Source organism: Cetorhinus maximus, chromosome 24 (genome assembly GCF_964194155.1).
Source record: "Cetorhinus maximus chromosome 24, sCetMax3.hap1.1, whole genome shotgun sequence".
Classification (NCBI taxonomy): domain Eukaryota; kingdom Metazoa; phylum Chordata; class Chondrichthyes; order Lamniformes; family Cetorhinidae; genus Cetorhinus; species Cetorhinus maximus.
This window is the reverse complement of record NC_135902.1, coordinates 46,546,844-46,559,482: the sequence shown is the minus strand read 5'-3', so window position 1 is coordinate 46,559,482 and position 12,639 is coordinate 46,546,844. Positions and strand designations below refer to the sequence as shown.

General features: G+C 42.1%; 1 protein-coding gene across 1 annotated transcript in view; it reads right to left on the bottom strand.

Annotated features, from left to right (window-relative positions):
• rptor (regulatory associated protein of MTOR, complex 1) overlaps positions 1-12,639 on the bottom strand; it is a 427,059-nt gene that overhangs the window by 377,629 nt on the left and 36,791 nt on the right. Inside the window, exon 2 of the mRNA XM_078571169.1 lies at positions 12,237-12,287. The gene's annotated coding sequence lies outside the window, so the exon portion shown is untranslated. The remainder of the gene's footprint in view (positions 1-12,236; positions 12,288-12,639) is intronic.

The following is a 12,639-nucleotide window of genomic DNA, read 5'->3' as shown; positions in this document are numbered from 1 at the left end:
ATAATTCAGACTGCCATTAAATCACAGTGCTTCGGTAGCGATCCAACATTTCCTCTCCCAGCCAAAGAAACTAGCTATTGATCTCATTGCTGCACATGGGAATCTTGCTTTGTTGCAAGTGGTTTGCTAGGTTTGCCTGTGCGATAGCAGACGCTGCATTCCAAGGGTGGTATTTAATGGAGGCAATGTGGGTCTCACCTCCTGGCTGGCTGGCGAGTGCCCCGTGTCACCTCTTTTCTGGAAGGCCCACCAGATTGAGTGCTACTCAAGCACTTAGCTAGACAGCAGTGGGCCTTCCCTGGGATCAAGGATCCTGGGGGCCAGTAGTCCTGCCCACGGAGAGCTGCCAGTCAATCAGAGGCCGCCAGCTCGATTGAACGGTAATGCCACTGGGAAGGTGGTGGCTGCTACCGGTACTACAGTCACCTGAGGCCTAGTATTGTCGCTGGATCCCAGGTCACAAGTGAGTGATGGCGGGATGGGAGATGTGGGGTGGGGCCACAGGATTGGGGGTGGGTGGGGGATGCCAATAAGTACAGGGGGCCCCTCAGCTGGCCTCCCCTTCCCAATGCTGAGACCCTCAATCAGCCACCAAGTGTCTTTAGATCAGGTGCCCCACCCCGCCCCCAACCCGCCCCAGAAGCCTGCAAGCAACTCCAACAAGGTTTGCTTGGCATAGTGAGCCCCCTGCCCACCAATGCATTAAAACCAGCAATGGCTTGACAAGGCCTTTAAGTGGGCATTAATTCCCCACTTAAGGGCCTCGATTGGCGGTGGTGCTGGACAGTTGTCCACGGGCCTTCCCGCCATGGATCTAATCGGGGTGGAGATGGGGAGGCGCAGGGACCCCACCTGCCACTCTCCCGCCTGATTAAATGGCCACCATCCATCAAACACGTCACTGGAGAGGACATCAAATTCTGCCCCACGTCATGTAACAGTGTCATTGCTCAGAGATAGGTAAGGATCTGGAATGCCCTTTGATATTTACCACGACCGTGCCATTTACCGTTCACTATAACACAGCAAATTTACTCAGCTGACATGGGTTGAAATAACAACGATTACCACTGGCAGGGTGAAAATACTGGGACACATTTTCCTCTTCACTATGTGACCATTGCAGGGCACATTGCTCACAGCTGCTCAGATTCCTTTCCAGCAAAAATAGAGGCCAGAACATTATGGGCAGTGTCTGCCCGATTTTGCTTTAAGCTCCTCTGACTCGCCGAGCCTATAAGCCAAGCACTGGAGAGGAAAATCTGGTCCATTACATCCCTTACCAGCCTTTGTACATCTCCCTTCAAACAGCATGGTCAACAGCCATGAAAATAAACTTAGTGCTTTTTCAGGATGGGTTAATTTTTCAGTCACAATTCAGACATCACACAAATTGTGTAAAGCATAAAAACCAAGTAAGGGGGATAATTATTTCATCTTGGCTTCTTATGACCAGGAATTGGCCATTTATAACCACCTACGGTCTGCATACTTCACCTATCAATGGTAAGTAAACTCTAATTAATCTCAGAAATGACAGCAATTAGACCAGTTGCTTTAATGGGCAGGCCAGATAAGGTACTGTATGTACATCATAGCACTCTCATTGCTATAAAACAGCTATAATCTGTTTCACTCTAACAATGTCACTGGCACTCTGCTAATGCAAAAAAAAATCCTCCATATGACCAAGCTTGAATACAGACTAAAAGCAGAGTGTGGAAACCAATTATTGACAGTAAAAGCAAAACAAATATATCTTCTGATCTCTGTGCTCGGTTACTGCTACAAAATAACCCATTTTAGCAAATATATCCTCAAGAGTTTTCAGGCCAGTGAGCTATATCAGATATGACAATCCACTGGTTAATAAAATCAGTGTGAGAATTTTGTGCAAATTTTACATACTGTTGCTAAAAGTACCAAATGAGTAAGATTTGCTTCCAGACCAATGTTACAATTCCTTGCTACACTGACCCTATGCTGAGCTTTAAATCCCATATCTTATACATAATTTCTATTTGTTCAGGGGGTGTGAGTGTCGCTGGCTGGGCCAGCATTTATTGCCCATCCCTAATTGCCCTTGAGAAGGTGGTGGTGAGCCACCTTCTTGAACCACTACAGTCCTTGTGGTGTAGGTACACTCACAGTGCTGTTGGGGGAGGAGTTCCAGGATTTTGACTCCGCGACAGTGAAGGAACGGCGATATATTTCCAAGTCAGGATGGTGTGTAACTTTATTGGAGGGGAACTTTCAGCTGGTAGTTTTTCCATGTGTTTCGACCCAGAAAGCTCATTGGTGAAGGATGATACTGGAGCCAATCTTTATTTATTGACAGAGTGAAACATCACAAGCATACGCCTCCTAACTCAACCACACACAGTTTATAGTAAGTGTCTCTTTATATGTGTTCAAGTAAAACCACAACTAATGCCCTCCACTTGCATATAATTAAACATAATTAATATATAATTAACACCCATACACCTGCTGCTTTTGATCTCCTAGGTGAGCTTACTTCCAAGTATGTTCATCTACATAGCATCATCCCCCTCTATCTTTAACTCATGCCTAGCTCTGCTGAAACCCTCTAATCTGCCCTGAATCATCTAAAGTTCTGCCACCTTGCCTGTACCAACTCCCACATGACCATCACCTATACCGTTGCAAACTTCCTCCATCTCTCCATTCCAATGCATTCAGAACCTTTATCTATCATCACAAATCAGCCCAAAATCTCACCCAACCTACTTCTGCAATCTCATCTCCCTACGGTCCAGTCAATGCCCTATGGTCTTCTGATGCTGACCTGCCTATGCATCCATCCCACCTTCTGACCCACTATTGGTAGCTGAACCCTCTGAGGTCTTTACGATGCTGCCCGGCAGTCCCTAAGCTCCCCTAACACCCTTGTTTTCTCTCCCATTGTCTTCAAGAGCCTCTTTGACCTATTCCTCAGTCACCTCCCCCAAATTGTTCTCCTTCTGCTGCTCGATGTCTGTGCAGCACCTTGGACTGTTCACTACATTAAGGCAATATATTAAGTACACATTTTTCTTAAAGGTTTTTCTGATCTTATAGCAGTGACTACACTATAATAAAGTACCCCATTGGCAGTAAAGCACTTTGGGACACCCTGAGGCTGTGAAAAGCGCTATGTAAATGCAAGTTCCATCTTTCTATAAACGTACATAAATATTGGCTACGACAGAAGAACCTTAACATGGGAGAGAATAATTGGATGCAGAAGCATCTCTGCAGATTATACTGCATCATAATTCAGCGCTCTTCTATTATTTACCTGAGTCTCAGCACATTGCTCTGTTATTAAAACCTACATCAACTGAGTGGTGTTAAGACAGGAATTAATTGACAGGTGAGTTTGTCTCTCTCCAAGCTGGGACATTTAATTTCCTCAGTTTGGATAGGCTGCTCACTCCAAACAGCACAGGACATTTTGTGCAGTGTTGGTTTCAGTGCTGCATGGATTTTTATGCCATTAGTGTATTTTTGTATCAGGCTTTTGTACAAAGGCTTGTTCCCATCTGAGTATTTAGTAGCCACTGACTTACAGCTTTTAATTGAAGGTGTCCAAGTAATTCTGTTCTGCTCCAAATGTCCAAACACTGAATTTGAAACTATACCTGTATCCATGGATACACCGAATAAATTTGAAGGACTAAAAGCAACAAAATGTTTCACATTATCTCACAAATTTAATTTAATTTGACCATAAAATATATAGATTGCAAAAAAAATACAGCATCTCTATGATTTCAGTCTGAAATCTGCAGCTCTGCAGAATTTTCATATAACAAGATACCTTTCAGTATTGTACACAGCTTGGTTTATAAATACTCTTACCATATGAGGAGAACAGTGGTATAGTGATAATGTCACTGGGCTAGTAACCTAGAGGCCCAGGCTAATTTGAACACGGGTTCAAATCCGACCACTGTGGCAGCTAGTGGAATTTAAATTCAATTAATAAATCTGGAATTAAAAGCTAGTCTAATGGTGACCATTTAAATGATCGTTGTAAAAACCCATCTGGTTCACTAATGCCCTTTAGGGAAGGAAATCTTCTATCCTTACTGGTCTGGCCTACATGTGACTCCAAACCCAAAGCAATGCAGCTGATTCTTAGCCTGAAATGACCTAGTAAGACACTCAGTTGTATCAAACCACTACAAAGCCTAAAAGGAATGAACTCCCTTCCTAACAGCACTGTTGGTGTACCTACACCACATGTACTATGGTGGTGACTCACCACTGCCTTCTCAAGTGAAATTAGGAACGGGCAACAAATGCTGGCCTGGCCTGCAATGCTCACATCCTGTGAATGAATAAATATAAAAAATAATTACATTTATTGGTCATACAGTTGAACAATTTCCATGTGTACAGACCGGGGAGTTCACTGCTTCTATACTGAGTTAACTGATGTGAACTAGGTTGGTGCTAGATGATACTGGAGTAGATGTCACTGTCCTGGGATAGGCAGGGGAGGAGAAGCACCAGGCAGCTAGTCCTGCTTGATGATGTGCATATGGGCACTATGTGCAAATATGAAGTTGGATTGAGTTGGAGAACTTCTCATATAGTTAAGCAGCAGTGAGAGCATTTAGGTTTACACTTCTGCAATGCCTACTGGAGTGAGGGGCTGTGACAGGGTTCCATTCCATACACAACTCAGTGATCAGGTAGCAAGGTGGCTGCAGTCCCCACCAAATGGTTGCCTCCTATGATGCTATGTGAGTTAAAATAAAACATCTCTCCCTCAGCTGGGATGCTGCAGTGTTGAATAGGCTCATGGTACACCATGTTCAGACATGCCCAGGCCTTTACTGCTCTCTGTTTTTTTGCTGTTTTTATGAATCAGTAGGTGGGCTCCAAAAATATAGTGACTTTAGAATGCTCTAAATAGGTTAAAATAAAGGGTAGGAGTCAGAGCCACCATCACTGTAAACAAGACTTTCCTCATCTCATGTACACCTGAACAGCTCAGTAAATGAATATCACCATAACATGAGCATTCATTGATGTCCCCTTACTTCAATAATTTTCTGGTGGTGAACAGCTGTGCTCACTGACCTACATTTGCTCCTGGTAAGGTCTTGATATTAAAATTCTCAACTTTGTTTTCAAATCCCTCCATGGCTTTGCCCCCTCCCTATCTCTGTAATCTCCTGCACTTCCACAATACTCCTGACATATCTGCACTCATGTCATCCTGGCCTCTTGAGCATTTTGGATTTGAATTGGATGGTAATCTGAGGTGCAATACACCTTTAAGAGAATGTGAGCAGATTGACCACGTGACTGTATTACCCAAGTGCTGTGTAGCGTGGGCTACAATGTTAATGGGTAGTTTAGAGTAGAAGCACACAATGTGTTCGTGCTCTGTTATCTCTGTAAGTAAACAGCATGTGCTTCATCTTATATTGGTCTCGCGTCTGCAATGTACGGTTGCCAACTCACCCGCCGGTAGATAGGTGTGCAATCGTGTTCACAAGCAAAGTTACCCAACTGAAGAACATAACAACTGTCGACAAGGCAAAGCACAACCAATTGATGACACCAAGGAAAGCCTCAAAAATTCCACAGAAGTGAATCAGATGTGCCTTGCAGTACATCCCTCACCGTAGATATCAAAGTTATTTCCCTCCAGTATGCCACAATTTGGCTGCATTGAACTGTTTGATCAGACCACCGATGACTGGTCACATTATATTGAACGCCTCGCGTTCTTCTTTTTGGCCAACGACATGTTGGGGGAGGAGAAGAGGCGAGCGATCCTCTTATTGAGATGTGGCAGTAAAACATACGTAGTCTAACGGTACCCAATGCCCCAGATTCCAAGAGCTTTGATGAGTTGGTAAATCTTGTGAAAAGCTACTTTCAGCCGAAATCCTCGGTAACAATGCAGTGTTTTAAATTCAATTTGAGATGTCGCACCCCTGGAGACACAGTCGCTTGCTATGTAGCAGCCTTAAAACAACTGACAGAGCACTGTGAGTTCGGGATGTCGATTAATGACATACTAAGAGATTGATTAGTATGTGGGATCAACGAAGACGCCATTCAAAAAAAGTTGTCGTCAGAAACGAATTTAGACTTCAGCAAGGCGCTGGAGTTGGTGCTCGCAATGGAGAGCGCAGTCAGGGATTCGGAAGCAATTAAGGGAGCACAAAATGGCGCCGTCCTTTGTGTCAGGAGGGAAGCACCGGTTAGAAATGGCACAGAAGCGCAGGGCTCCGTGGAAAGGTGAGAAACAGCCACCATTAACAGACCAGCAAAAAGCAATGGTTTAACAGAGAAAAACCACAATAATAATGGCAGAAATGGAACCAGGCAGCTTGCAAATGAACAACAATTTAAAAGAATCGAGTATTTCTACTGCCATCGCAATGGGCACATTATGCAATATTGTAATGACAGATTGAGACAAAATTTTAAACAAAAAGGTAGAAATCATGAAATCCACATAACCAGAAGAAACAGTCAGATATTTACTCACGACACAGCTTAAAAATGTGTAGACATAGCCAATCCATGTGACAGTGGAAGTCAGCAGGAAACCCATCCGAATGGAGGTGGATACAGGGGCATCCACGAGAGTTATAGGGGAACATACGTTTAAATATCTGAATGGAGACCACTCACTAAATCTGGAAAATTCAGATGCTAAATTAAAGACACATACTGGTGAAGACATATGAGTAAGATATATGCAAGGTTCCAGTACAGCATGGAAGCCAGTCTGCTAATCTACCCCTAATAGTGATAGCAGGCAGAGGACCGAGTCTCCTCAGAAGAAACTGGTTAAGACAGATTAATTTTGAGAGACTACTGAGATCTCAATTAGAAGCAGGAAATGTTACTGTTTGGAAAAAAGAGCAAATAAAACCTCAACAAAAAGGAACTCATGGAGGTGATGCTTCAAGATGGAGTTTGAGTTGAAGTCAGTAACCTCCAAAACGAAAAAGAAAACCTGTTGAAGGACTTTTGCATATTGCAAAATTCCCTCAGGTCCCAATTTGTTACACTAAAAAGGTACAAGAACAGAAAGAAACTGGCATATCTCTGGCCGCGATGAAGAATAAATTAACTGAGAAAACACAACAATGCTTAATTCTCCAGGAAACAACCAACAAATGTAGAAAAAGAATGGAAGAGCTGAAGAATCAGCTACGTGAAAGCCAAGAAGCTGTAAAAATAGAGACCTCTAAGTTTCCAAAGGAGCTGACAGATGTGGAAATGCTGGAAGACTCAGCCACCGAGTTCACTCAAGTTGAGCTTATACCTGAGCCTAGTCTGAACAATAGAGGAATTGAAAAGACCAAGATTAAAGAAGAAAACCCATCAAAAAAAGACATGTAGAAAGAAAAAGCGGAATTACTAACAAGCCCCCCAAATTTTTATTTTTTTTTTTTACACAACAGAAAGCTGATCATTCTGTGTTGAATTTAGCCTTTCCCAACATCCTGATTCTCAGAACCTTCCTGACCGTTGTCCTTCATATTGTTGAACTTGGAGGGGAGGGGCAGCAGGAGTCCATACGATTGGGCCTGAAAGAGGGTGAAAACATTCCCGTTGATGTCTACACCACATGTAGAAGGAACTCCCCTTGCTTTGGAAGTACCTGTAGGATCCATTGAGCCTGAGAGAGTGGAAGAGACAAACTTACAGGTTCCTACTGGAGAGCCTAGTGGACAGATAACTCCTGAGATGGAGGCCTTGGATAAACCATCCAAAGTTGTAGAACTAATGACATTCGAAATGTTTGAAGAAGCCTTCAGAGAGACTGAATTTGTAAATTGATTATTTATGTAAATAGTTGATATATTGTAAAGATTGTAAATTGTACTTTCAAGTAAAGGGGGAGGGATGTGGTAATCTGAGGTGCAATACATCTTTAAGAGAATGTGAGCAGATTGACCACATGACTGTATTACCCAAGTGCTGTGTAGTGCGGGCTACAATGTTAATGAGTAGTTTAGAGCAGGGTCTGGTTGGAGAAGCACACATCATGTTAGGGCTCTGTTACCTGTGTAAATAAACAGCATGGGCTTCATCTTACATTGGTCTCTGCACCTGTAGTATATGGTTGCCAACCCACCTGCCGATAGATAGGCGTGCGACCGTGTTCAAGAGCAAAACGACCTGAATGAAGAACATAACAGATTGCTCAGAGACCGTGCCCTCAGCTGCCTGGGCCCTGAGCTCTTGAATTCCCTCCTTAAACTTTGCTGCCTCCCTCCCTCTCTTCCCTCCTTTCTGACCCTCCTTAAAACCTACCTTTTTGAACCCATTTTTGGCCATCTTCCCTAATATCATCCTTTCTGGCTTGGTGTCTTATTTGGCTTTATGGTGCTCTGGTGAAGTATCCTGGAACTTTTTATTACTTTACCTAATAAATTTGCTATGCTGTTAAAAAAAAACGATGTGTAGACTTTTGGCCTCTGACACATGGACATTCCAGGCTGTTGTCAACTTATTGCTTTATTTTTATTCTTTGGGATCAATAAAACAAAGTCACCAAAAGCCCAATTCCAAACCATGAGGTCTCAGCAGGTAAACAGGGATGGGACTGGGCTGGGTTAGTGAGGCAAGGCCAGTTTGTCCCAGTTCAACTGGTCAAATAGGAGTAGTTCAACTGGACCAGTTCCAATTCCCATTGAAGAGTGCACCCGTTGATAACTGATTTTTATTCCTTGGATGGTAAAAATCAATAGTCCCCTCTGTCATATTTATATAGAAAGCGCATAAGCAGTTGTCCTGTTTAATGAGGACTATTTCTGAGTAATAGCTCAACCTGGCCTTGAAAAGAAATAACTTTATAATTATTGAATGTTGTTAAATGACTCCACAATATATTTTTATAAATTAGAAAAAATGTAACAGCTTGTTCATGATAGATCAGCTTCTACCATATCTCTGTGTGTACATCCCTACCTTTATTTGGCTCTCTGTAAATTTTTTTTTTTTAAAGTGATTTGAACATTGGTGCTTTTCATTTCCTGGTTGGCTGACCGTGAGAATTCTTTAATGTGATTGGCTACTTCATCAGCTCAATGGCATCACTGCATCTCCATGCTGGGAACCCTCATTAAAGAGCGCTGCATGTCGAGAGGGGTAAAGCTCTTGTTATGCAGATCATTAGATCTCTCAGCGAGGTTTTCCTTTGAGGTCAGCTGGCTTTGCCGTGGACTGTGAAATCCAGGCCATTATATTTAAAATTCAGTATTACCTTGTACGATGGAGCAAACTTTCCCCAATCAGAGTGTCCAGGAACAAAACCTAGCTGTAAATCTCTTATTCTAAGACAACAGCACTTTAAAAACAAGACTGCAGTACTTACATAGGCAAAGTATATTTAAATTTGGAAAAACCCTTGCTTTATTAATTCTTTAATGGGATGTGGGCATCACTGGCAGGCCCAGCATTTGTTGCCCATCCCTAATTGCCCTTGAACTGAGTGGCTTGCTAGGCCATTTCAGAGGGCAGTTAAGAGTCAACCACTCTGCTGTGGGTCTGAAGTCACATGTTGGCCAGACCGGGTAAGGATGGCAGGTTCTCTTCACTAGTGAGCCAGATGGGTTCTTACAACAATCGACAATAGTTTCATGGTCACCGTTGCTGAGATTAGCTTTTATTAATTGAATTTAACTTCAACTGGCTGCCATGGTGGGATTTGAACTCGCCACCCCACAGCATTAGCCTGGGCCTCTGGATTACTAGCCCAGTAACATCGCCACTATCGTTAAAATTAACCAGTTGAAAACTCGGTGGAAGTCTTGAGCAATGTCTTGTGTCACTGACCAAGCTGATTGGTCTGTGGGATATTAGAGAAATAATGGTCGTCATAAAGTAGGACTGGTGTCGCTTGGTTTCCTGGGGCAATTTTTAAACTATCACTTTGTAATGTGCAAAATTAATTAAGCCATCAGGATATCATTACATTTATTAGAATTTCACAGCCGAGACAGGTCCTCATTCTCAATCAGTTTTAAAACTCTTGAAGTTATAATTTTGGATAGGGTCTCTTGCTAACTCTAATGCCCCTCTCCCATTTTGGAATCACAGCATCCTGGGGTACAACCACAAGGAGAGGCTGTGATATTGTTGCTGATTGTTACAACGGACGTGACATCCTGGATGCAGTAACAAGCTGAAAAATTCTGCGGTATCTGCAGCAGCATATTATATCAGGCTTGCGGTTGAGAAAATAGGGATGGGATTTGCGAGAGAAGAGAGGTTTGATTAATGTTTATGGCTATTTAATGTACCGCCGGATATTTCTTTCCCCCCCCCAGACAAAAAAAAAAGTATTAGGTCCACTGTGGCAATCTGCCAGCACAAGAAAATATCTGGGAATTAAATCAAGATAAATAGCAATTGTGGATTAGTGTGTGTGTGTGTGTGTGTGAGAGAACAGCCATGTTCATAAACAGCACATTAGCAATTTTAACTGGACCATAACAAGGCTAGATAAAGTTACCTAAAATGGAACTGAAAGAGGGAGAAAGAAAAAAAATGAAAACATCACAGGGAAACGTACAATAAAGAGTCTCATCACGATAGAGAGGATATAAAAAACAGATAGATAGAGAGGGAGATTGAAAGATTAGAGAGAAGCAGAGAGGTGGCAACAGCACAACAGACACATTTTGAAAAAAGCTTTTGTCTCCAAGCGATGTCACCAAAGACCAATTAGTATATTAAAAAATAGATTTATAACAATTACTTTCATTCAAATTACACTGTATTAATTAGTAGGAATGAAATGGGTTGGGACCCTGACATTCCAAATGTGAATCCTAAAAATCTCAAGCAATGGGCCAATGGAAACATTTCTGAGTCTGTTTGCCATACAATCAGTATAATTTTTTTTTAAAAAGCTAAACTAGTCATTAAGCAAATAACATTTTTTAATGGAAATATTTAACCCTCTTGCTGGGGAGATATGGTAACATATTCAGGGAATTCACTCCAGTTTTTTTTTTGAAACTAATTTTTTGCAAGTTTATTTTGTAAGTATCTGTGCTGGTACCCCAACCAGTCTGGCTTGCCTTACCTGTGCTCTGCATGTGGTTGCAAATACATTATTGAACCTCCTATTACTTCTGGCTCACACACTATAAAAGCTACAGCTGGACTTGAATAGTAGCAACAGATCTCTCAGCCAACATGAAGAGCGGTAGCAGGAGTGTGCTGCTCTACTTGAATATCCAATCATTTATATATATATATCTTACTGTGGCAGACCATTAGCAGCAGAATTACAATATTATCAGCTGCACCACTGTCTCCATCAAAGTAAGTAACACATCTAACACTTAGGTGAATGGCTTCAGAATCAACTGGCATTTTAATGCCTCAGTCTGTTGGCTCCTCTCTTCAAAGCCATTCTTGGCAGTCAACAAGCTCTTTTCATCTAACAGTCTAATTATTAGACCCAAGACTCTTGAGTTCTAAATCGTGTCCTTGTGAACACTTGAAATGGCTTTGAAATAAAGCAAAATATAAAGTGATGCTTGCCCTGTCACTTACAGCAGGAACAGCAGTGTAATGGAGAAGCCACTGGCTTAGTCAACAAAGAAATAGCACATTAAACTGGGAGGGTCAGCCAGTCTCAAAAAAATTATTCTAATTTCAGAAATACTAGTAGATACTTGAGTATTAAAAGCCGCTCTCACTAACATGCAATAAACCTGGTTATGGCTATCATTGTGATTAGGCAGCTCTTCCCATCGAATGGCACTGTCACTGAATTTTGATTTGAATTAATCAGAGATAGTAAACCTTAAGACCCAAGAGAAAATGACAGACAAACCTCTATTAAGGGCAAAAATGAAATGAGTTAACTGATGATTCTGAACCATTTCTTTTCTCTGTGTTAAATGTATATGCAATTTCTAAGCGTTTAAAGTTGGTTTCATATTTGGCTGGAAGTTGCACAGATGTCAACAGGAAAGAATGAGACGTATACCTGCTCCATTTCTCCCAGCGCAAATGATACTAGGTGTAAAATTTATCATTCAGACTCTAGTGCTTTAACTTAAGTTGGAAATAATGCTTTCACCTTGTCTGTCTCTGCCCTGGGGGACCAGGGACCTTGGATGGAAAGGTCAGTCCTTGTTTTCCTGTGATAGGCAGATTAGTGGAACATCTACTTCGGTATTTCTGTCGTTTCAAAGCGTTGTATGCAAAGTGCAGCCTCTGTTGCTCACCTCCCACCTTGTTCGAATAGCTCTTCTCTCACATTACTGTGCCCAGTGAATCTGTGAAGAAAGAGTTGGGGAGGGAGGGTAGGCGTAGGGCATGAGGTGAGGGTTGATATAAAAAAAATGACAATTTCAAACAAAAATAGAAGATACTAGAAAAACACAATAGGATTCGTACTTGACATTATATCCCATCTTTCTCACCCAGGACCTTGTTATACTGAATTTCCATTCTCTGTTAAATGAACTGTGGTTCAGTTGGTACAGTTCTCACCCCTGGGTCAAAAAGTTGCGAATTCAGTGCCCCTCCAGAGATTTAAATACAAAATCTAGGCCGTCTCTTCACTATGGTACTGAAGGGGTCGGAGACACCCTCTTTCAGATGAGACATTAAGCCAAGGCCCTCCAC